The following is a 24064-nucleotide window of genomic DNA, read 5'->3' as shown; positions in this document are numbered from 1 at the left end:
ATTTCTCACCAGGGAAGTGGTGGGAGACAGGGAGAAAGAAGGGAGGGAAAAGGGGGGAATCCTTTGTTTAGATTCGCAGAGATTGGAAATATGTATTGCCTCTGGGTGAGGCGAAGAAGGGAGGGGTAGAGGTGGAAAACCTCTGTTTTAAAATTCAAGGAGTTTGAATCACAGTAATCTTCCAGGGTAACCCAGGGAGGGAAAGCCTAGGAGAGGCACTGGTGAGGGAAAGAGTTTACTTTCCTTGTGTTAAGATCCAGGGGGTCTGGGTCTTGGGGGTTCCCGGGGAAGGTTTTGGGGAAACCAGAGTTTATCAGGCACTCAAAGTCCTGATTGGTGGCAGCGTATCAGACCTAGGCTGGTAATAAAGCTTAGAGGAATTCATGCTAGTACCTCATTTTTTGGACTCTAAGGTTCAGATTGGGGATAAAATACTATGATAATCACCCTACCTCTATCTCAGTAAAATTAAAGGTAATTTCTTGGAGGTCATCTTGGTCCCATTCCCTTTCAATTTGTCATCATTAGCCATTCCTGTCTTTGATTGTAAACCCCTACAGAATGCCCAGTCAAGACTGCAATGGGTCTCTTAAAAGTCAAGCTATTATTAGTAATCTGTGGTTATTATTGTCATCTTAAGGTGGGAAAAAAACTTTGAACTCATAAGGATTGTGGAATGCTTATATAACCCTGACAGCAAAACATGTATTTTCTAAAATTATTTTAGTGTTATCAAGAAATACATCTAACATCCTGGCAATACAAAATCATTACAAAATATTTCAGAATTACAAAATGCTATATTGGTACTTTAGAATAATGAGTGGGGAAAAGGATGAATAGAAGTCATTGGAAAGGTTAAATAGTTGGGGGGAAGCTTTCTGTACTACAAGAATCCCCAGTCATCTTGCTTTTTTTTTTGGAGGAAGAGGAATGAGTGATGATTCTGGAATGAGGAGGGAGGGACGATGTTTTGCAATTTGGCTTTCTGCTGTGGTGTTTGAGTCCACAATGAAGTTATCTAGTGGGCTGGCATTTGTCTGCCTCAGAAAACTGAATTCTCATAGGGAACAATATATTTTTTCTTTCTCCCAACTCATATTCCTTTCTTGCACCACCTGACATCAAACACAGACTAGACACATTTAAAAATAGAAATACCTGATATATCATAACAGTTCAACCCTTTTACCCCATAAAAATGATAGATTTCCAGTAGAAATATACACTCCTTTTCATAAAACTAGTGACAATCTAACATGCACTGCTGTGCTCCCCTTTCCTGATCTACTCAACTGCCTAGATTGCTATTTTCAGCATGGCCTGCTGGAACAGAAGCTGCAAACTACATACTACTCTTCCTTCTTCCCTGTTTGCTGCCCCCTCTCTCCCAACAGGGAAGAGAATGCATAGAGAAGAGCAGGGAATAGGAGAAAAAATGGCTCCACCCCAGCTGACCAGGGAGAGATATTTTCCAGATTTAAAAATAAGACATTTCTCCCCATTTTGAGAGGAAAACTTTAGTCATAAGTTTCCCATTGAAGGTATGGCTATTGTATTTCATAGACCAAAACTAAAGGATTTATTCTTTGTGGATTCACAGTAGTCTGTGCCTGCTATAGTGGATCTTGTCAGCCTGATGTACAATTTCAGGATTTCCATCCCAGTATTTTGAGTTGTTGGACAGGGATAGTCTTTAAGGAAGCTAAAACTGAGTATAAGAGGTAAAATTCCTCATGTTTTTAGACCTTATTGGCTGAATAGTAGAGTCTGTATTTTACACATTACCACATTAGTTCTCTGTTAAAAAATACATAAGGTCCATTTGTTTAAAGAGATTAGGAGTAAGCTGTTAATAATAATAATAATAATAATAACAATAATAACAACAATAACAATAATAATAAAAAAACCCAGAGAAAGAAGTTCCAAATGCTAACAGAATCCAATTAGTCATGTATTGATGGGCTTGTCACAGGTCTTTCCTCAGCAAGATGTAGATTTAACAATAGTCCTGTATTGGCCAGCACAGAAATATTGCTTTTTATCTGAAAAACTTCATTGCATTTCTTCAAACATTTTTTTTTTCCTATAGGAACCCCACGACAACCACTTCCAACCCCAGCTTCAGCTCTTCAGACTGCCCGTTATGAGGATTTGTGACAAAAAAATAATAATCATCTACCAATTCTAACAACTTCACATGAGGAACGTTCACAATATGGGAAAAGGAACTCTCTCCAACAGACACCACATCACATCTAGGAACACAAGCTGCTCCTAGTTCCATTTGGACAAACGTGAAATGGAATGGTACCTGCCTTTTGTAATGCTTTACTATTTTTCCAAAGCCCACAGAAGCCAATGGGAACCTCTTCATTGACTTAGATGATCATTGGAACTGATCCCTAGGATAACTTGTAGATAAGGTAAAAGCAAGAAAGACTAGATTTCATAATTAATTAAAGGGAGGTGGTTTAAGTAGTGAGTTCTGAAGGCTACAACACAGTGAATGTTTTAGAATTTTTCCCTCAAGTCTTCAACTAGGAAGAAAGCTATATTTTGTTTTGACCCTAAATATAGTTCTAACCTGACTTTGGACCCTTTCTTATTCTAGAGGGATCAACGAGTTTCACTGTTGACAACAATAAGAGCAGGCCCATTATCTGAATTGGATCCAGTTCCTACATTGGATCCTCACACAACAAAAACAATGTGCATAGACTCAAGTGAAACCTACCTGATAAACTTGCCACAGGACATTCCCTCTTTTGTGTTATATGGGAAGCTAGGGATAACTCTATGTTAAGATTACGGTCACTTTTGAAAAAAAAAACTAAACAAAAATTGATTTCCATGTTCATATTCATATGTTCTCAGTGATTTCCAGATCAAATAGTCTTGGTTCACAAGTAATAAGTAGAGATGGTCAGAAGTTTCCCTACTGAACAGCTTTTCACTGGAAAATACTGATTTGAAAAAAAAAACAGATGTTTTTGTGGCACTATCAATTTAGTTAAAATTTGATGAAAAATTATAGAAACAGAAAATGTCAAAACACTTAATTTAAACTTTTCTGTATAATATACATTTAAAATAAGCTATTTTGACCTTGACAAAATGAAGCAGTTCTATAAAGTTGTTTTGATATATTCTTTTTTTTAAAAAATTTCATTCCATGAGAAATTTCAAATTTTTAACTTTTTGTTCTGATTTAGAATGAAAGGAAATTTCTGAAGGTCAGAATTTCCCATGGAACAGAAATTCCAAGTTTTGACCAGCTCTAATAAGATTTTTCTTGTTAGTCCTGAAAACTCAACCTGGGACTCGAAAGTTAAGCTTTCCACTGCCATTAGAACTGTTATTGAATACAGACTAGCAATGATACTGGCAGTTAGCAATAAAAAATGCTTTATGTAAAATTATATATAAAAATAGGTGATCAAAACCAGCTGTTTTGCACATTCAGAACTTGAACCAGTGAAATGTCTCAGGCCAGCAGGGTGTTCAGTGCCCTTAAATTCTATTTTCTTGAATTCAAGTAAATAGAACTTGAAGTCTCTCTGTATGTCCTATGATTAGCCCATCTATGCTGGTATTGGAGGTGAAGGGAGATGAATTATGGAAAAAGAATGGGAAGTGGTAACATTTCTCTTCCACAAAATTGCAATCCGGTGTTGGAATTCTATATTCATTTATAAAATATAATGAAGACTATACCATAAAATATATATAATGATGGATCTACGCTTCCTGTGATATGTATACTTCTCCACCATTATGGATACTGAAAGCCATTTATGTGAATGCTAGGTAGAACAGAGGGAGAGCTTTAACTGTAACACTACATGTTTCTGAGAAATCACAAGAACAAAGACAAAAGTATGTAGAACAGATAATCTGAAGAGATAATCTGAAGAATTATTAATTACATATTTGAAAATATACACAAATGTATACAAAAACTAAAAAGGATGCCTATCCATATGCTACCTTTGACATAAATTGGTGAATTTCAGATTTAAGTTAAGATATTTTAAACTCACCACAAAAATCCCTTACCCCTGAAAACAGTTCCCTGCCCGTACAATTCTCTTGCATTTTGATCATCTTAGGGAAGAAAGATGAGCATTGACTCAAACAGAGGCATGCCCATTTACACCAGACAAGAATGCATAGACATACTGAGAAAGATATTAGCCTCCGATTTACGAGAGTTGGAATTCTGTCACTTCACTCCAAGAAATTATCATTGGAATAAGGTTCTCTCAGGGTGAATCAATTTGACAGAATATGGCCCAAGAACATAAAGGTTAGGAGATCAATGAAGTGATACAGGTATTGAAAATTTTGTATCTGTCTCATTCAGATTAATAATGTTGACACAACGTTAATTTTAAATCAAATGGAATGTGAATTATCTGTTAAGTCATGCTCTAAAAGAAGAAAAAGTGGTTGAAGCATCTGCATTTCTCCTGGACTAGTAAACTTTAGATTCAGGCAGTAGCTCATCTTTTATTATTCCTTTTGACAACTTGAATAATAAAATGTTACTTTTGACCTTTTTCATAAACAATGACAAAGAGAGAGGAGTATGGGCTATTTAGCTTTTCTTTTTAGTTGGTCCATCTCAATTATTTTAATTGGTCAAAACTGTAAAACAATTCATGTTCTTATATGTAAGTTTTTGTAGTAATATATAAAAGAATAGCAATCATTCTGGGGAAAATAAGAACAAGTTAGTCATGTTTAATGAATGTGATGAAGAAATAAATCTTGTGGATAGTGACGTTTCTTTGCTTTGCATCACCATTTTTATATTTTACGGAGTTTAATACCCATAGAAAACTATAAGTTTCAGCTATTCAGTAGTAATTTTCAAACTAACAACTGCTGCACAGTATCAAATTGCAGTGGGAGAATATTACGCCTGAATAAACTAAAGTGCTATTGAGAATTTCATTATTCTCTATGTACAAGCAATGCCTTTGCTTTAGATACAGAACATAATTTCTCAAGCTGTTTACACAGCATGTTATGAAAACAGTTCTGGGATGAATAGAGATTGTTAGAATATTAATTTAGTAACATACCATGGTGTGTAAAATACATTATCCATTAAAACAACTTTCTGTCCACTATGGAGAGAAATTACTTATAATTTAAAACTTGAATGTTGTTTTCTCTTAGACAAATCCACTATGACCAATTTCATGCTTGCTACAAAATTCAATGGTCAATACAGGCTGGTCCAGTGTGCAGATTCTTGCATGTTAAAATTAAGGGTAGCAAACATTCCAAGAAATAACTTCAGTGACACAGATAACTCCCCCACTCTTCACAGTGCAGAAAACAGTGAATCATCATAGCTTTTCCACCAAATCTAGAAGGGAATCTTAGCTTCCTTGATGGTAGGAGTCAAGCCCAACTTTTGACATCTGTTTTCCTGACACCTGGGCTACTTGTGGCTATAGTTCAGTACTGCCAATGCTCTCAATTTTATTGCAAGACTCACAATGTTTGATGTTTAATTTAAAGCCCCAGTGGCTGGGCTCTAGTGGTTAAGTGTGAATCACAGGGTTATTTTTGTTAGTTTGTTTGTTTTTAAAGTTCCTAGCTCATGATTGTGGGAGAAACCTTGAGAACTCAAACCCAGTGAGGCCTAAAGCTCAAGATCAAAACAAAAAACACACATGGCAACTAATACACTTTTAAAAATATATTTATTTAATTTAATTAATTTTTTTATTTATTTACTATTTGATTTTATTTAGACCTGACTCATGGTTTCTAAGAGCTTGAGCTTGGCAGTGCTGCTACATGTCTCATTGAAGGCATTACCGGAGCATTGCAGTAGGAGCACAGGAATAAGTATGCATAGCATCTGTGTACTCCTTCTCCACCTTTCTATATACACATGTCTAGCAACTGGACAGGGAGCCAAGTGGGAAAGGATTGTGTATATGGGGGGTGGAGGGTAGGACCAGTAGCAAATGCACTTATCTATAAGCACACAGAAAGGAGGAAGCAGAAAGAGGGTGAAATATCTGAACGGGTGTCTAAGGGTATCTAACGCTGCAGCTGGGTGCATTCTTCCCAGTGCGGGTACACAGACATGCACTATTTCCATTCAAGCTAATATGCTAAAGATAGCAGCAGCTTTGGATAGCATAGGCAAAGGCTTGAACTAGCCACCTGAGTACACACCAAGGGGGTCCCGGTGGGTTTGTCCTCAGTTGGCTAGATAGCCTAAGCTGCTGCCCACTGTACCCCATCCACATTAAAACTCTTAGTGCACTAGCTCAAACAGAGCTAGCATGTTTCTGTCTACCTGAGGTGGAAAACACACTCCCAGCTGCAGTGAAAGAGTACCAGTGTAAGTATACCCACAAAGTTTCCAAGTCTTTACATTGACTGCACAGTTGATGTACCACACCTCTTGTTCAAGGCTATGCCTAAAAGGTTTCTAACCATTAGAAGGGTGAAATTCTGGAACAGCCTTTCAAAGGGAGTAGTAAGGGCAAAAGTAGTGGGGGCTTTAAGACTAAACTTGATAAGTTTATGGAGGGGATGGTATGATGGGCTAGCCTAATTTTGGCAATTCATTTGGCAATTGATCTTTGATTATCAGTAGGTAAGTATGCCCAATGGTCTGTGATGGGAAGTTAGATGGGGTGGGGTGGGATCTGAGTTAATACAGAGAATTCTTTCCTGGGTGTTGGCTGGTGAGTCTTGCCCACATGCTCAGGGTTTAGCTGAGCATCATATTTGGGGTCGGGAAGGAATTTTCCTCCAGGGCAGATTGGCAGAGGCCCCGGAGGTTTTTCACCTTCCTCTGCAGCATGGGACACGGGTCACTTGCTGGAGGATTCTCTGCAGCTTGAGATCTTCAAACCACAATTTGAGGACTTCAATAACTCAGACATAGGTTAGGGGTTTGTTACAGGAGTGGGTGGGTGAGATTCTGTGGCCTGCATTGTGCAGGAGGTCAGACTAGATGATCATAATGGTCTCTTCTGACCTTAAAGACTATGAGTCTATGAATCTATAAGGTATAATCTAGCGTTGTCTGTCAAAGGATGTGGTTTAATTAGGTTGCAATTTTATTAATTTAAATTAACCTGGGAATTAACCAGCAATAACTTACAGTGCAGATCAAAATTCCTTCCTTAATCATTTCCACCTTCAGGAGGGCTACCATCATCCACTATCCTTTCACTGATGGTTCCCAGGATTTTGCTGGGACTCAATTGCTCTCTCCTTTGAACAAAGGTTAAGGGACTGAGTAAAGGTGATTGTCTCCTCACTGTACCAGACATTAGGCATCCCAATCCCATTCCTCACCTTCTTTGGGTGATACTTTCCACTGAATCCACTTCGAATTCAAGTTCATACGGGAATGAGTATCTGTACTGGACATCTGCCACCAGCAGTTAGCTTGGTTGCCTCCGACGCTCCAAGCCAGGCTCCCAGATGGGTGACAATTTCCTCCTTAACACCCCAAAATATATCTTCTCCCCACTCAGAGAGATGTACTGTATAGTCTATGAATAACTAAAGTTATCATACATGATTTTTTGTGGTAGGTAATTATTGATCCTTCTCATTGCCAATGGTTCCCACATCTTCTGGCCTAATTCACCAGTAGAGGTCTGGCAGCTCCTTACCAAATGCTCCATTTAAACACTTCAGACCAATTTACCTGGAAAAAGATCCTAAATCTGCTCTAACTGTATGCTTTCATGATTGTCAATTCCCTAACAAATGTACATTGATTTTTCAGCCTGGTGTAAAATAAGCACTCCAGGCAGATGCTTCTTGGTTACCAAAGAGTATAAATTGGTCCCTGAGCATACTTCTCTTTTGATGCCAACTCCAATTTCCCTTCAGTAAAATTCAGAATAACTTCACCACCGAGGCACATTTGTGGATCACCAGGGAAATTGGCAAGCCACCTGTGGGTCTGATGCCCAGAGATCCAAATTTCAGCTCTTATGACCTGTTTCCTTGATCCCAATAATGTGTCTTTCCATTCATGCCAACTCAGCATTTCCTTTCCATTGAGGCCCAGCACTGAGCTGCCAGGGGAAGTTGGCCACCTTCCTGCCGGCCAAAAGCACAATATTATGTCTGCACTTATAGTCCTCCGATTATACTAGGGTGACCAAGTATCTCAATTTTAAAGGGACAGTCCTGATATTCAGAGCTCTGTCTTATGGGCAACTATTACTCTTTACCCTCATCCCTTTTTTCACACTTGCTATCTGGTCACCCTACATCAGAGATCGGTAACCTTTGGCACTCAGATCGCCAGAGTAAGCACCCTGGTGGGCCGGGCCAGTTTGTTTACCTGTCAGTCCACAGGTTCAGCTGATTGTGGCTCCCGCTGGCCATGGTTCACTGCTCCAGGCCAATGGGGGCTGCACAAAGTGGCGGCCAGCACATCCCTTGGCCTGCACTGCTTCTCGCAGCCCCCATTGGCCTAGACCAGCGAACTGCAGCCAGTGGGAGCCACGATCAGCCAAACCTGTGGATGCAGCAGGTAAACAAACCGGCCCAGCCCACCATGGTGCTTACCCTGGCGAGTCGCTTGCCAAAGGTTGCAGATCCTTGCCCTACATTATGACACAGCGACAAGATCTTGAAGGAAGAGTTAATTACTCTCACCAACAGGGACATCCATGCTCTTGTATGCACTTTGATGCTACCAAAGATAGGCATGATCCGTTGGACTCACATCCACAGCATAGCTTGGAACAGAACAACTCCATTCCCCCTCAAAATGGGATCCCAGTTCAACAGGGGAACCTCAATGGTACACATTTTTGACATTGCCAAAGTACTTTCTATATCTTCCTTTGCTGAATCCCTTATTAGCCCTGATGGAGCTCATTTATCCAGTGGCCATGACATCACTCCTGTCCTCCAGTAGATTTGAGTAAATTCCTCCACACCCCTAATGTACATCTGAATGTGCAAGGTGCCAATTACTCTGCACTTAAACAAAACTGGTCAAAAATCAAGACTGAAGAAGTTGAGCTCATTCAGGTGCAGCTAGTGTTTGGCTCCCAGCACCCACTCTCACATTCTGCCTATCTCATACTTTGCGTCACTCAAAGAGCTGTCACTAACCAACATTCTGTGTATTCAGTAATCTTGTTTCCATTAAAAAACCAGACCAAAAAGATCCTCTTAAACATTGTGAATAAGCCTATAGTAACAAGCTTGTAGACTCATGTAATGAAAGAAAGCCAAAACTGTTTACAATAAATATTTATATGCTTAGACATTTTAGGGCTGAGAAAGGACTACTTAATCCATCCCATGTATCACTGCAGGATAATGCTCCTAATCTTACTGAATCTCAGTTAATTCTGTTTAGTTTTGCTTTGAGTATTTCAAAAATCTGCTTCTGAAGTCTTCCTGAATGCAAAGGTTCCACTGAACTCAGGCATTGTCTACATACAACAATCAGTCTTCCTATTGAGTACAAATATTTGTATTACAAAATAAATATAAAGTGAGCCCTGTACACTTTGTATTCTGTGTTGTAATTGAAATAAATATATTTGAAAATGTAGAAATACATCCAAAAATATTTAATAAATTTCACTTGGTATTCTATTGTTTAACAGTGCAATTAAAACTGTGATTAATCATGATTAATTTTTTTAAATCACAATTATTTTTCTTAAATTAATCATGTGAGTTAACTGCGATGAATCAACAGCACTCATATATATTACACACACAACCACACTTCCTAACATAACAATGATATGGGTAATACCTCATTGTGTAAAGATGAGTAATAACCTTCAATGTCATATGCATAGAACTGCTTAAACATTCCATTATGTCAGTTGTCATTCTTTAAGCCAAATCAATTTCATATTTATGTGCAATTTATTTTCTGCTATGAAGCCTTATCACCTACTGACCTGTGCTTTTATCAGTCATTTAAACCTGTGCAAAATTGGGTGTAATGCTACTTTTTGTAATTTGGTGGCATTTTACAGCCACTTTGCACTGGTGTAAAATGATTACACAAAATGTTGGGCAGAGGAGAATCGGTCTTCTACTTTTTTCTGCCATCATGAAACATTCAACTACACACTTACAACAGATATCTTATAACTAAGATAGATATAGAATTGCATAAGTACTCTTTCTAACTTGAGATTTGACATTAATTATGGAGCTGATTTTCCCCTAAAATATCATATGATTTTTTTTCAAAGATGTTAAAAGCTGCATTTAGAATTAATTTCTTCAGTAAAATTCAGAGTAACTTAATTGATTTCAGTGAAACTACTGGTCTAACTCACTGTGAAATTAGGTCTCCTGGACAATTTTAAGAATTTTCATGTCTGGGAGCCTTATCTTAATTTTATACTATGCCCATTCTGGATCCCTACAAACATAGTGTCATTGTATGACCCAGTAGGATCTCTGTTATGCTTTCCTAAGCCTAGAATAACATTTACCTAGAAGATGTACAGCTCTTGTAGTTTTAAAGTTTTTCAAACACTAACATCCATTCCCCTAGAAAGATTAGCCAGGTAATGCATCTTAGTTGAAGCTAAAACACTTTTCAAAGTATGTTTTCCTCTAACAAGTTGCCAGAACTTCTCAAAGATTGGCCAGTAATTAAATTTCTCAAGTGTGCTTGAATTTTTAAAATACTCCATAAATGTATACATCAGATCCATTAGTGTGAAACTCTGACATATATCTGTGTTAAAATGTACTATTACACGTGGACAGAAATGGTGTTTCTGAAACTGGTTTTCCTTAACACATACCAAAACAGACATGAGGCAAATGAGCTGTAAATCAAGCTATTCTATGGCCTGGGTAATTGCTGAGACATATCGCGGAAGTATAGATTTAATGTCTATGGGATGATGGTGCATATCTATGGAATGTGATACAACTGCTTCTTTTAACAAGAACTGCATAGAATATTTGCAGCGCAGTGGCTTCAGTGGTTCCTCCCTGTCAGCCTCAGAGGGAGCCCACTCCACCTCACTATGCCACCTAGTGGCTGATAGCCAACTGATGGAAAATTAGCAGGATATGTGCCAACGAGGAGTCTAAGACCATGGCCCATTGGGGCAGGGCAGGGCAATTAGCAGTCTTCAGACCACCTCTCATGATGGGGCAGACAGAGTCAGGTTCAAGCCCCTGGGTGGGGCAGAACAACAACAGTCTATGGCCCAACTCTCTGTCTGGGGCAGACAGCAGACAAATATGTACCATCCAGCCTAAAGTTAATAGGCTGCCACCCTGGGGTGGGGCTGACAGCAGGGGGTATGCAGACATGAGCTCACCCTGTAAAGGGAGATTTTGGCAAACCAGTAAAGTGCCTGAAACCACTATGGCTTATTGTTAAAAGCACCCTATTAAGCAGTCTCAGCTTGACCAAGGCAGGAGGGGAAGGGGGTTGGGGTGCCACAGAAAGAGCAGCTTGACCACACCCTTCCTGATAAGAATTGTGTTGAAGTTGCTGATACATGTATTTTAAAAGAGAAGAATGTGCCTCAGGAATGTCTATTGGGGTTTCAAGGCTGCAGACTCTAGAAAAACCCACACCTGGTTAATCAATAATCAGAAGGAACCTCTTGCTTGACCATTGAAGATGCTTACACAACAAGTTTTCTTTAAGGGACATGCTGTTCTATTACTAATGTATAAATAAGGGGGGGAAGTTTGAGGTAGTTGGACTCGTTTGGGACTCTTTTGGGACTCTTTTGGGACTCTCCTTCTGGATACATCTTGCGGTCCCAATCCGCAGACAGAAGATTTGGCCATCAGAAGCCTGCCGCTGTGTCACTAGAAAGCCACACTCAGCTTTGGTAATTATTAAGGGTTGGGGGTGTTTTACTAATCTGTTGCAGATGTGTGTAAGTGCTTGAGACTAAGTAAAATTTAACTTTACGTGGAAGCTTTTGTGTTGTCCTGTTTGTGCCAGCCATCTATAGGTCAGACGGCCGTGTCTCCCCTGATTTATTTCCTGACATCACCTCGCACAGAATAAAAGATACCAAGATCTTTGGGTTGAAAGAACCCTGGGTTAACAACCCTTCTCCACCAGGTCCCATCCCAGGGCCCTCACCAGCAGGGATCCTGCTGAAACATGCTGACCAAGTTTCAGCAACACAACTGGACTAATGTTTGGTTTCCTTGGGTTACTTCCTACCCCTACCTATCCATAGAGCTCCATTGCTCACTGGTCCTCAGTCTCCTTGGGGTACTCAGCAGCTGGGAGTATTAGCAGTTCCCCTGCCTTGGGGTCCTCCTCCAGGGGCAGAGGCTGGCACAGCTTGATCCCTAGTGCAAGGGACAGCAGCAAGGTGGAGGCATTGAGCTTCTTCCCTGGTTCTTACTCAACTGAGCTGGAGGCCCCACCTCTTATACTTCCTGTTCCAGCCCTCTGCTTCCTGGGTGAGGGGCAGGCCTGGCCTAGCTCCACCCACCAGCAGGCAGGGAGTAGTTCCTCCCTGTGTGTCTTGGAAGGAGGCCACTCCGCCTCGCTACATGAAGTATTAACATAGGATGAATTAACTTAATTCCTGAAGAAATTTTTTTTCCAGTCTATCATAAAAATTTCAAACATCAATTCATGGGGGGAAATTTGTCCAAAATGTGATAGTAGTAGTTAGCATATTACATTGATATTTCAGCACTGTGCAGTTCAAACAGTTTCCAAAGGTTTATTTGCTTTAGCGCAGTATAGTGTTCTCTAAAAACAAAAATCAGAAATACGCCTTAGATGTTCTGGAGATCACTTCAGGCCAAATTTTGATACCCTTTTTTCACACTGAATACTACCTTACTCCTAACATAGTTCCATTGAAATAGATGGTATTACCTGAGAAGTAAGGTACTCAGTGGTAGTAAAATATGGCAGAACGGGCAACTTGAGAACTGCAAGAAGGATTAATATTTTGATCATTTCTTGTTAATTGGCAAGTGCTGTTCAAGTCTCCTGTTTAACTATTATTTTTATTTTGGATAGTGACATTTCTTAACTTTACACATTTCCAGTGGCCAATGCCAGAGGGAAAGAACAGAACAGGTAATCCATAAGTGATCCATCTGCTGCCACCCATTCCCAGATTCTGGCAAACAGAAGCTAGGATCACCATCCATGCCCATCCTGTCTAATAGCCATTGATGGACCTTCGGTGAGTTAGAGATTTTGGGGGGGTAAAATAAAAGTTGTTTAAATCAGTGCATGAGAGCTAGGCGTCGTATGGTAAGATTAAGTAAATCTGATCATACTGATGGCTCTCTGCATAATTGGTATCAGGGACAAAGTTTTGCTTTTGTCTACAAGACTAGAAATACAACATAAAACTCAGAAGTTCTCTGTGTGTGGGTTTTTGTTTTTTAAAGAACAACTACTATCCAGGTTGGTAAAAGGATTCTTTACATCCAGTATTCGTAAGTAATAAAGGCAATTTACTGTCCATTTGAATACTGTATTAAAATAGAGTTTGAATTATATGTGCAGAAAGTTTAAAAGGTGTAGGGAAACCACTTCCAGTGAGGAATATCTCTAATTTTTGTCACAAACAGTTCAGTGAACAGTCACAGAAAGATGTAGTTTCTCATTTTAATCATTCTGAATCAACTAATGGAGCCATATATTGACTCTTAGCCTTTTCAAGCTAATAATGCACTCTAGATATTAAAACAGTCTTCAATAACTTTCATACTTTTCATGTTCTGCATTATGTGATCTCATTCTCTTGGTAGAGTCCAAGAAGTTACACATTCAGTTTAACATCTTTTTAGTGGGTAATCAGATTCTACTGATCTTTGTACTTTATGGAATTTATTATCTCTGAAGGTTGCAAGAGCACACATAACAGCATTTATTTTTAAAGAGGCTATACCAGATGACCTCCCTTTCTTCATTCAAATCCTACCAAAAATTAAGGCAGAATCGCAGTTACTTACAGTAACTAGTGGTCCTTCAATGTGTGGTCACTATCTATATTCCATATGTGTGTACGCATGCACATCATCCAGCCAAGCCTGGAAATTTTTCACAGCAGTTTCCATTGATCCACACTTCTGCGGTAGTTCCCCTCAGGTTCCCGACCAATGGCATAAAGATAGTATGGGTCAATGCCTCTCCAGTTGCTTCTCTTACTGCAATCCAACTGGATCCAAAGCATAGGGGATGTAGGGCATGTAATAGAATACAGATATGGACCACACATCTTGAAGAACCTATATTTATGGTAAGTAACCTCCATTTCTTCTTTGAGTGATGGTATTCCACACATTGGAAAGCAGTGTTCAGATTGAAGGAGAGTGTGAGAAAGGTGTCAGCAGAGATGCTTGTAGTACTGCCATTCTTACAGCTGCCTCTGCAGTTGCTGCTTGGACTAGAGTGTAGTGCAGGGGTTGCAAACTTCAGCCTGGGGCCCAGCAGAGTAATCTGCAGGGACCACCTCCTGCAGCTCCCAGGGGCCATGGTTCACCGTTTCTGGCTACTGGGAGCTGCTGGAAGAGGTTGCCAGCACATTCCTGCAGCCCGCACCACTACCCGCAGCTCATAATGACTGGGAACAGCGAACCACAGCCACTGGCAGCTGCCTGGAGGCTATATCTGCAGATGGTCAACATCAGCAAAATGTCTCCTGGCCTGCCAGCAGCTTACCCTGATGGGCTGCATGCCGAAGGTTACCAACCCTCAGCGTAGCGTGTCACAAATGTGTGAACAGATCTCCAAGTTTTTGCCCTGTAAATGTCCTTCAGCAGAATGTCCAATAAGGATCATGTTGAAGCAGCTTATGCTTACATGGTGTGAGCAGTAGTATCCCTGGAGAGGAATTTTTGAGCTATTCTGTAGCATTCTAAGTTGCATTCCAAAACCCATTTAGAAATCCCCTGGGCTTGCCCTCAAGATCTTTCTCCTATTGCAGTAAAGAGTCTCAGATTTTCTAATGGGTTTGGTTCTTTGCAGGTAGAATGCCAGTGTGTGCCTGATATCAAGGGAGTGGTGTCTCTTGTCTTTGGAAGAAGCATGGAGTTTCAGGAAAAATACAGGTAAGTGTATAGTTTGTCTAATGTGGAACTCAAACAATCTTGGAGATAAATTTGGGGCGTAATCTAAAGGAAATCTTCTCTTTGTGAAACACTGTAAAGGAAGGATTAGCCATAAAGGCCCCTCCTTCTGGTCAAAGCAATGAACACTAAGAACACCACTTTCATGGACAGATTGGTCATGGCACAAGTTGTCATAGATTGGAGGTCAGACTTGTGAGTGTTGAGAGAACAAGGTTAGGGTCCCATTGAGGCATAGGTTTAATGACTGGTAGGGAGGTTGTGATCAAGCCCTTTATTAATTGTACAGTCTCTGGGTGAGTAAAGACAGAATATCCTTCTACTGGGGGAAAGAAGGCACTAATCATTGCTAGGTGTATCCACAGCAAACTAAGGGCTAGACCTGCAGGTTTTAAGAAAAAGTGATAGTTTAGATACTGTGAGCATTCCAGCTAGCTAGCAAATATTGGTGGAGGCATACCGAGGTTGAAAGGCATCTCCATTTACCTAGGTAGCAGGATCTACTTTGGTTAAGGATTTCCTAAATGAGGACAAAGCATGAGCATTCTATTTCTGATACCCATCCAAAACACCAGGCCTTGAGATGGACAGCATCCAGGTTGGGGTGCTCGATCTTCCTCCCATCCTACCTTAGGAAATCCAAGGGTGGATCCTTATAGGTGGGTGTATACACGCCTGTTAGAAGTTTCATGAATTGTCTGGGAGAGTAGGGTGCTAAGGAGGATCACAGTGGCTCCGTTGCAATAGATCTTCCCTATAACTTGTGATAATGAGAGGATGGCTCATGCTTAGTTTGTCTGTCAGGGAGCTGTGAACACCCTGAATTTACAGGCCATATATCTTGATGTGGTTTCTGGTGTATCAGTTCCAAAATCTGACTGCTTCCAGGCAGAGGAAAATGAGATCTCACTCCTCCCTTTTGTTCATATACACCACCTTGATGATATGATCTGACATTATCTGTACATGGAGTGAGAATTCAAGGGGAAGGAAGGCCTTGTATCTGACATGAACTGCCTTCAGTCCCAGTAAATTTATATGGAACCTGGCCTCCTGTGGGTTCCAAAGCAATGTGATAGTCCAGATGGGCATCTGAGCTCATAAAGGGAGCTGTCTGTCAAAAAGTAGATCTTGGTATGGGAGGGATGAAAGAAATCACCACCATGACTTTGTTTGGGTTCAACTACGAAGTGAGGGAGGTGAGAATTCTCAAGGGAATAGTTACCTTGGAGTCAATGTGGTTTCTGTTTGGTTGGTAAGGCAAGTGGAGTCAGGCTTGCAGATGGTACAAGAGGAGTCTGGTGAAACAGTGTCACATAGCAACATGGAGCCATGTAGCACAACAGCAACCATGGGCCATTGTTTGTGGGAAATCAGGCTGCTCATCACACGAAATCTGTCTGTGGGGAGAAATGCTGTCACAGAGATGGAGTCCAATCATTTGCCAATAAAGTTTATTGTCCTTGTGGATGACAAAATGGACTTTTTTTTCATTTATACAAATGCCTAAAGTAGCAAGAAGTTGCTAAAGAGATCATGTCACTGGAATGACTTCCTGACAACATTGGCCTACCAGGAGCAAGTCATCCAGGATGGGAAAACCTTATGGCCCTGACCTTCATCAGAGCTTTCATGAATACCCTGGGTACTGTAGAGAGTCCAAAGGAGAGGACCCAAAACTGGTAGTGTTCCTCTCCAACCATGAAATGCAGGAACTTCTGGTGGGATGGGTGAATTTCAAAGTGGAAATATGCGTCCTTCATATCAAGAGCTGTGACCCACATCCCTTCCTGAAGGGGGTGGATTATAGATGCCAGTATAGTCATCTTGAATTTCTGCTTTCAGATAAAGATGTAGAGTTGTTGAAGGGCCAGGATGCGACTCCACATTAAGTCTTTTTTTGAAAATTAGGTGTTATGGGGAGTAGAACCCTCTCCTTTGGTACTGAGGCAGGCTGTGCTCTATCATACCATGGTGTAAAAGGGATTCTGCCTCCTAATGAAGAATCATTTGATCAGTGGTCCCCAAAAGGGGATCAGAAAGGAGGTTTATGAAAAGAGAAGAGTCCTTTACTGAGTGCAAGGACTTGTCCTTTTTTTTAACAAGGTTGGACTCGTTAAAGAGGAAGTCCTAGATGGAGTTTCGGACCTCTCTATGAAATGCTGGTGATTGTAGACACAAGTCCAATCACATGACAAGTCCCATGGCCAAAGTCTTGGGCATTGTATCTGCAGCATCTAGCATAGCCTGGAGAGTCACCTTTGCTACTAACTTCCCCTCATCTAGTAGGGACCGGAACTGGGTTCTGTCCTCCATGGGAAGTTTATCTTTAAAGTCTGCAAAACTGATATAATTGTTAAAATCATATTTTGCTAGTAACACTTGGTAGTTAGCTGCACGAAATTGCAGACCTGCAGAGGAAACCTTCCTTCCCAGGAGGTCAAGCCCCTTTGAGTCAAGGGTGGATTTTCGTTAAAGTGACTGAGCTTTTTCTGTGGCCACTTATACTGCCAACAAGTTGGAGGCAGGATAAGAAAACAAAAAGTCAGCTCCTTTGGCAGGAACAAAATAACCTCACTTCACCCTTTTTGGTGTAGGGGCATAAGTTGCTGGTGTGGATCATACTGCTCTGACTGGCTGTAGTATAGCTGTGTTAGTTGGAAGGGGGTCATGCCTGGAGGGATACCTGTCTGACGAAGCTCCTGTGCCTTCACGGAGATACTGGTGTAGCTATCTCTACTGACTCTGAGGACCGTTCTATTGGTAGCAGAGTTGTAATCATTACTGAAGGGTCCTGCCTGATAGTTGGAGAGGAAATAGATCCTGAAATATTGGAAAAGATTCTTCCTCTGTAATAAGGACATCCCTCAGGAGGGCAGGGCTGGAAAGGAGTGGAGATGTGGGTAAGGGAGGACTAAGTCTCTGTATGGCCCAGGATCCAGGTTGTTCCATCAGACATGCCTGAAGGGCCCAGCTTGTTTGTTGCAGCTAAACAGTCTTTAGATGAACAAGATGGTACCAACCATGAGTCCGGACCCACACTTGAAGATAGAACCAATGAGCATCTGTCCTTCCATTTTTTTATGGAACTGCCTTTGGAACTGAAGATCCCTCTTTTCACATGTCTTGCCCTCCATCCTGGTGGTCTTCAGCAGAGCCAGTTCAATGGATTCTGGACATAACATCTCACCTATCTGGTCTGGCTTGGTGAAGGAATGCATTTCTTATGGACAGTCCTCTATGGGAATCTGTCCTTGAACCTGTGGCCTCTACTCTTACAAGGAGCTCTGGGAGAGAGAGTCCTCTTGGCTTAGGGGTTAATGCTCCACTCCCAAAAATATGTGCTTGGAGACCAACGTACAGGAAGTCTTCCAGATGAGAGTGGGGCCTCATAGCCTTCTTTATCAGAAACTTTCTAAGTTGGAGCTCCTGTGCCCTTTGAGTCCTGGGTGGAGAGGATCAACAGATATGGCACTTTGCAGAGATATGCTTAACCCAGATGGTACAGGCACTGTTGATGCTTGTCTCTGATGGAGAAGAAGAGAAGGCAGGAGACACATTTCTTGAAGCCCAAGAGTGAGTATAGCAGACCAGGGACTGTGGAAAGATGGTGGAAGGTAAACTGTTCTATATTAACTACAAATTACTTAAGCTAAGATATAAAAATGTATGAATATTTTACATTACAGTTTATAAACTAAGTGAAAGAGAATATGATTCCAACTCAGGCCATGCAGCAATAAGAAGAGACAGGAGAAGTATTGACCTGTGCTACCTTTTATGCCCTTGGTCAGAATCAAGAGGGGAGTTACTTTATTTATAGAGGTCAATGGACAGTGCTGTGAAGAATTTCCAGATTCGAGAGCACAGGGACATTGTGCATTTATGTGTGAAATATACATTTGGACCATCACTCCAATAAGAATGTAGCCTTTCAATTATAATCCACTGAGAAAGCATTAGCTTTTTTTTTAATCAATGCACACCGCAATACCCATCTTTCTGCTTCAGTATTATATTTTTTCTGAACTGTAGTGTCCATGTCTGATTTTGGCCTGTTGCATTAATTTAGATGGAATATATGCGCCCAAATAGTCAAAGGTGTTAACATAACCCAGTCACTGTCCAGCATAAAGCACTTTTAAGCAAGGTTAAGGACACAGAGACCTCAGTATGTTTACTACATTTAAAGGATTAGTAATGCTTTTTATTAGCAACATGGACATAAAGGGGGAAAAAAACAGTTAAAGCATTTGAAATGTAAAGTATTATATATGCCTTGCATTTAAACAACAACATTTCTTGTTTCCTTCCTGTTAAACTGTAGGGCGATTTTTAGATAGGACCTCCCTTCTCCTTCTCCTCTCCCCAAACCCCTTGTTCGGCAGTATCAGATAGTATCTGTCCTTTTGGAGAAGAGAGAAGAAGTTAGAGATGGGCTGGAGCTGTTATTGCCTTTCTTGTTAGAGTCCTAAGTCCCATTTCCTAAGATGACAAAAGACATATGCAGATGTATTGGAGCATAAGGGGGAAGAGAAAAGAATAGCAAAGATGAAAAATGCATTTTTTGGCTCAAGTGTTGACTCTGTCTTGAAACTTCACATTTTGTTTGTTTGTTTTGTGAAATGAACAAAAATTCCACACACAACACAACACAACACAACACAACACACAGGCACAGAACACAGCCTTATGAGCCACTTTGAGACCTGGCAAACTTGTCCCAGCATTAGGCTGTTTATTACAATGCTTTTAGCTACCTCTTTCTAATCAAACTTACAACAATGTTGGAAAATATGAAGTCTTGGTTAGTTAAGCCAGACTCTTATAAGACAGAAGGAAAATGAAGAGAGAGAGGAATAAGAAATAAAGTGGAGAAGGATCAGAACATACAATGGGGGAAGAGTGGAGACAAAAAGACTCACATCCCAAGTGATGTTTCGAATTCAGCCAGAGTTAGTGGAGGTGACAGTATCATCTGAGTCCCACTCTGCCCTGGACAGGACACCTTTCTCAGGAATACAATGAAAAAATGACCTGGGTCCCAAGAGAAAGGGAAGGGAGCAGCAGCCATGGCACCAAAGCTCACTCCAGCAGAAATTTGTATCCCCAAACTCTCTTACTTTATGGACCCAGAAAGGTAGTGATGAGTGGAATCATTTTCCTGGCCTTTCATCATTTTGTCCACTAGTTAGGCCTAATTTCCAGCCCATCAATTTTAGTTCACTGATTCCAGTTTACCAAGCACAAAGAGTCCTGTGGCACCTTAAAGACTAACAGACATATTGGAGCATAAGCTTTCGTGGGTGGATGCCCACTTCGTCAGACGCAGTTTATCAAGCATGATCTTTATATAATCCTTGAATTATATCAAGAGACCTTCTTGTTTGAATTCAGTCTGTCTCTTTTTGAACCTTCTGCTATCAACATTTATTGTTATACAGTATGTTATTGTGACACTTCACAAACTTTTACTCACTTTCCTAGAGTTTTCAAAATTATGGTAAATTTGTAAGACTTATGGTAAATTTGTACCACAACAGGACTTGATTTTATATATGTCAGTAGTATCTTTGTAGCCAACAGGACTAATTTCCATGCATAAAGTATGCAGAATTGAGCCTTATCCTGCAAATGGTTATGCCTGCACATCCATAACGGTACTTAAATTCAATAGACTTTACTTATGTATTTATATTCACATGCATCAGTGTTTGTAGAATAAGGTCCTTAGATTGCAAGTTGGGTTTTCACTGCATTGTTGGATGGTTGAGTATACAATTAGGGATGAAAGATTTGAGAATAAAAATAGAGGTACAGTTTATGAGTTAGACAGGAGCTCCTTTCTTATCAAAATAGATCCACAACCTGGGAACTGCAATACTTCACCTAAAGTTGCAGAGGAAAAGTATATTATTTTGCATTACTTGAGGAGTAGTATGCAATCAAGTAATAAGAGACTTTCATAAGTTACATGTACAAGGGGTAGAATTAAGGTTGCATGCTCAGTCTTAACCCACACACTTCAGCCCACTATACAGGTTCCTAAACCTTCAAAGTCACTACTCAGCTGTCACTTAATCTTAAGGGAACCTAAGTTCCCTCAGCACTTAAGTTCATGCCAGTCATTACAAAACTGCCTAAATGCTTATGCTACCCAACAGTTAATGGGCAGCTCAGAGGTCTGGCTCATGCCAAAGCCCAGGAGACCATGAAGTGGGATTCTCAAACTGTGCTAGAGAATTCTTCTCACCCCCAGAAGCTGATATCATAAGTGTACTCAGAGCCCACTTACCAGATCCCTATGGAGAACTGGGAAACTTCTGATTAATTTTTCTGGAAAAAAAGTGAGACTCAATTTTCCCAACTCAACTTTTATTGCTACCCAGCAGGAGTGAAGGGCTTAACTTTTCTTGAAAGCAGACAAGCACTGCAGTTACACAGGAGGAGTCCTTAAGCATGAATGAACTATCAGAAACAAACATCAGTGAGGGAGTTACTGCAAAATACTCAACAGGCAAACAAGTCTGCAGAAGTAACACCCCAGAGAGAAGTTGCATATGCAGGTTCAAGAGGGCCAGCAGACAGAGACGCATAAATCATATAAAGTGTGCAGCCTATTATGGGACCTATATGTGTTAGCACCCCTTACAGAAGTGCCAGGAGCTAGACTACTTTTTCCATCATCCTTTAGTCACCACATTCAAGTCTGTTCTTGAGGAGGGGTAGCTCAGTGGTTTGAGCATTGGCCTGTTAAACTTAGGGCTGCGAACTCAGTCCCTGAGGGGATCATTTAGGAGCTGGGGTAAAAAACCTCCTGGGGGTTTGTCCTGCTTTGAGCAGCGGGTTGGACTAGATGACCTCTTAAGGTCCCTTCCAATCCTGATATTTTAAGTCTTTGATATGATGCAGTGCTGTGGCTGAGCCCTCAGTAGTCTATCTGACTCAGGATATTGGAGATTCAAAAGTTCCTTAGGAGTAATAGAGTTAGACAGCCCTAAGCATTCTCAGTTTAGGCCTTTTTCTAAAGTCTTCAGCTGCAGTAGACAAGGGAATCCAGGTCTGCCCTCTCTCCACTGGATTCTATCTCAGGGCCCTTGTCTGGAATTGAGAAGGATTGGTTCTAGACGTTCCTATCTACTACCTCTCCATTTCTTAGGTTTCCCAATCTCCTGTCCTTCTTCACCCTCTTAAAAGTGTCTGCTACCAAGATCCTTGCTGCAATTCCTTTAACAGTTACCTTTCTCCTCAGCAGATCCTTCTCTCTGAACCTTAGCCTTTTATCAAGCCCAGGTGCATCCCTGCCTAATTAATTGCATCTTGGTTCCTCAGTGAGTTATCTACTTCCAGGTGGACCTGACCTACCTCATTCACCCTTATGGAGACTATCAGGGATATTTTGGGCCCCTGACCCATTCAGAGAGCTAGCTAGTGTCACCCTCACTCAATCCAAAACCTGATGTGAGACTTTAACTAAAAGGGACAGGCCCTTCTGGAAGTGTATGAAAGAATTAGAAAATTATCAGAGTCTCCATGCAGAGGATGGATAATCCCTGATAAAACAGGCATGATAAAAAAGTTATTTATTGTTTTGAATATATGTTTTCTCCATAATGTTTTGTTCTAAATAAATACTTTTCTTCTGGTCACTAGTTAACCCTGTCACTGTCCCAGAGAGAAAGAGTAGAACTGCAGGTGCTGACCTAAAGTCAAGCTTGCTGAGATAAGCAGTGAATTCCAAGGAGACTGTAGCTGTAAAACTGGCCTCAAATGAGAAACAGGTGCAGTTAACACTGGAACTGTTACCAACATATCAGAAGAGCCAAAGATAGGCCTCCATTAGGAGGAGGGGCAGCACAGCATCCAAACAAGAGTCTGGGAGCATAGTTAAATGCACGATGAGCATGATAGACATATTAAGCCTGAGCAAGACACACACTTTTTTAGCTACTTCAGCACCTGACCTGGCTTAAATGACAAACTTCAGGATAGGGTTTAAAGGTGAGGATTGTGAGCAGAGGCAGGTGCCTATTTCTGGCTCAGTACATATCAGCTATTTAGGTCCTTAAACAGTTTTTCTCTACCCTATCTCCTTCCTGCTTTTTGGCATTTCACTCCTGGCTCGCTTAAGGTTCCCCACTCTGATCGTTGGCTTCTGAAAATGCTTCTCTTAGGTACTTAAGGAACCTACTTCAGGGCTGAGAATTGCACTGGGTATCAGGCTACATAGGTATTGCAATACTTAGTAGAGAAACACCTAAATACCGTAAAGGGTCTGGGCTTCCTTACTATATACTGGGTTGGGCACCCTTGAAACTCTCTTCAGACAGGGCCAAACTTATTTGCATTGAGTAGTGCCTTACTCTGAGAGTCATCTATTTGGTTTCAATGGATTTACTCACTGATTAAAATACTACTTGATTAAGGATAGAATCTGACTGTAGATTTGTGTAGAGCATTCAGTATTCCGATCTGAACAGTCTAAATCAAGAAGTATATATATTTTTAAAATAATCTGCATCACCTTTTGCTGAGTACCTATAAATATCAGTGCAGCAGTTCCAATGTACTGAGTCGGACTCATGCAGACTATGTTCCTGATGCTTTATTTAGGTTTGGACAAGATTTCTGGACTAGAAAAAAATATCAGTGCTAAAACCCTCAGTGAGTGCAAATCAGTTACATTATTTAAGGTGTAGAGAAAAGAAGTACTATCAAATACAAGTTCAGCATAATTAACCCTTTTGTTAGTAGAATACGAAAAGAAAATGAAGAAGAAATGAGCTTTAAAAATAAAACAATGCTTTGAATACAACCAAGTCAACAGTATTTGAAGTTCATTACTGTCTAACAGTTCTTGAGTTGTCTAAAGTGAACTGAGATAATGCCTCAATTTAGTTCCTAATGCACAAATGTCAATATCACAGAAACCAGCATGGCAACTCATGTTGATATCCTTTGTGTTAACAGTGGAAGTGAG

Source organism: Chelonoidis abingdonii, chromosome 1 (genome assembly GCF_003597395.2).
Source record: "Chelonoidis abingdonii isolate Lonesome George chromosome 1, CheloAbing_2.0, whole genome shotgun sequence".
NCBI lineage: Eukaryota > Metazoa > Chordata > Testudines > Testudinidae > Chelonoidis > Chelonoidis abingdonii.
This window is presented reverse-complemented; position numbering follows the sequence as displayed.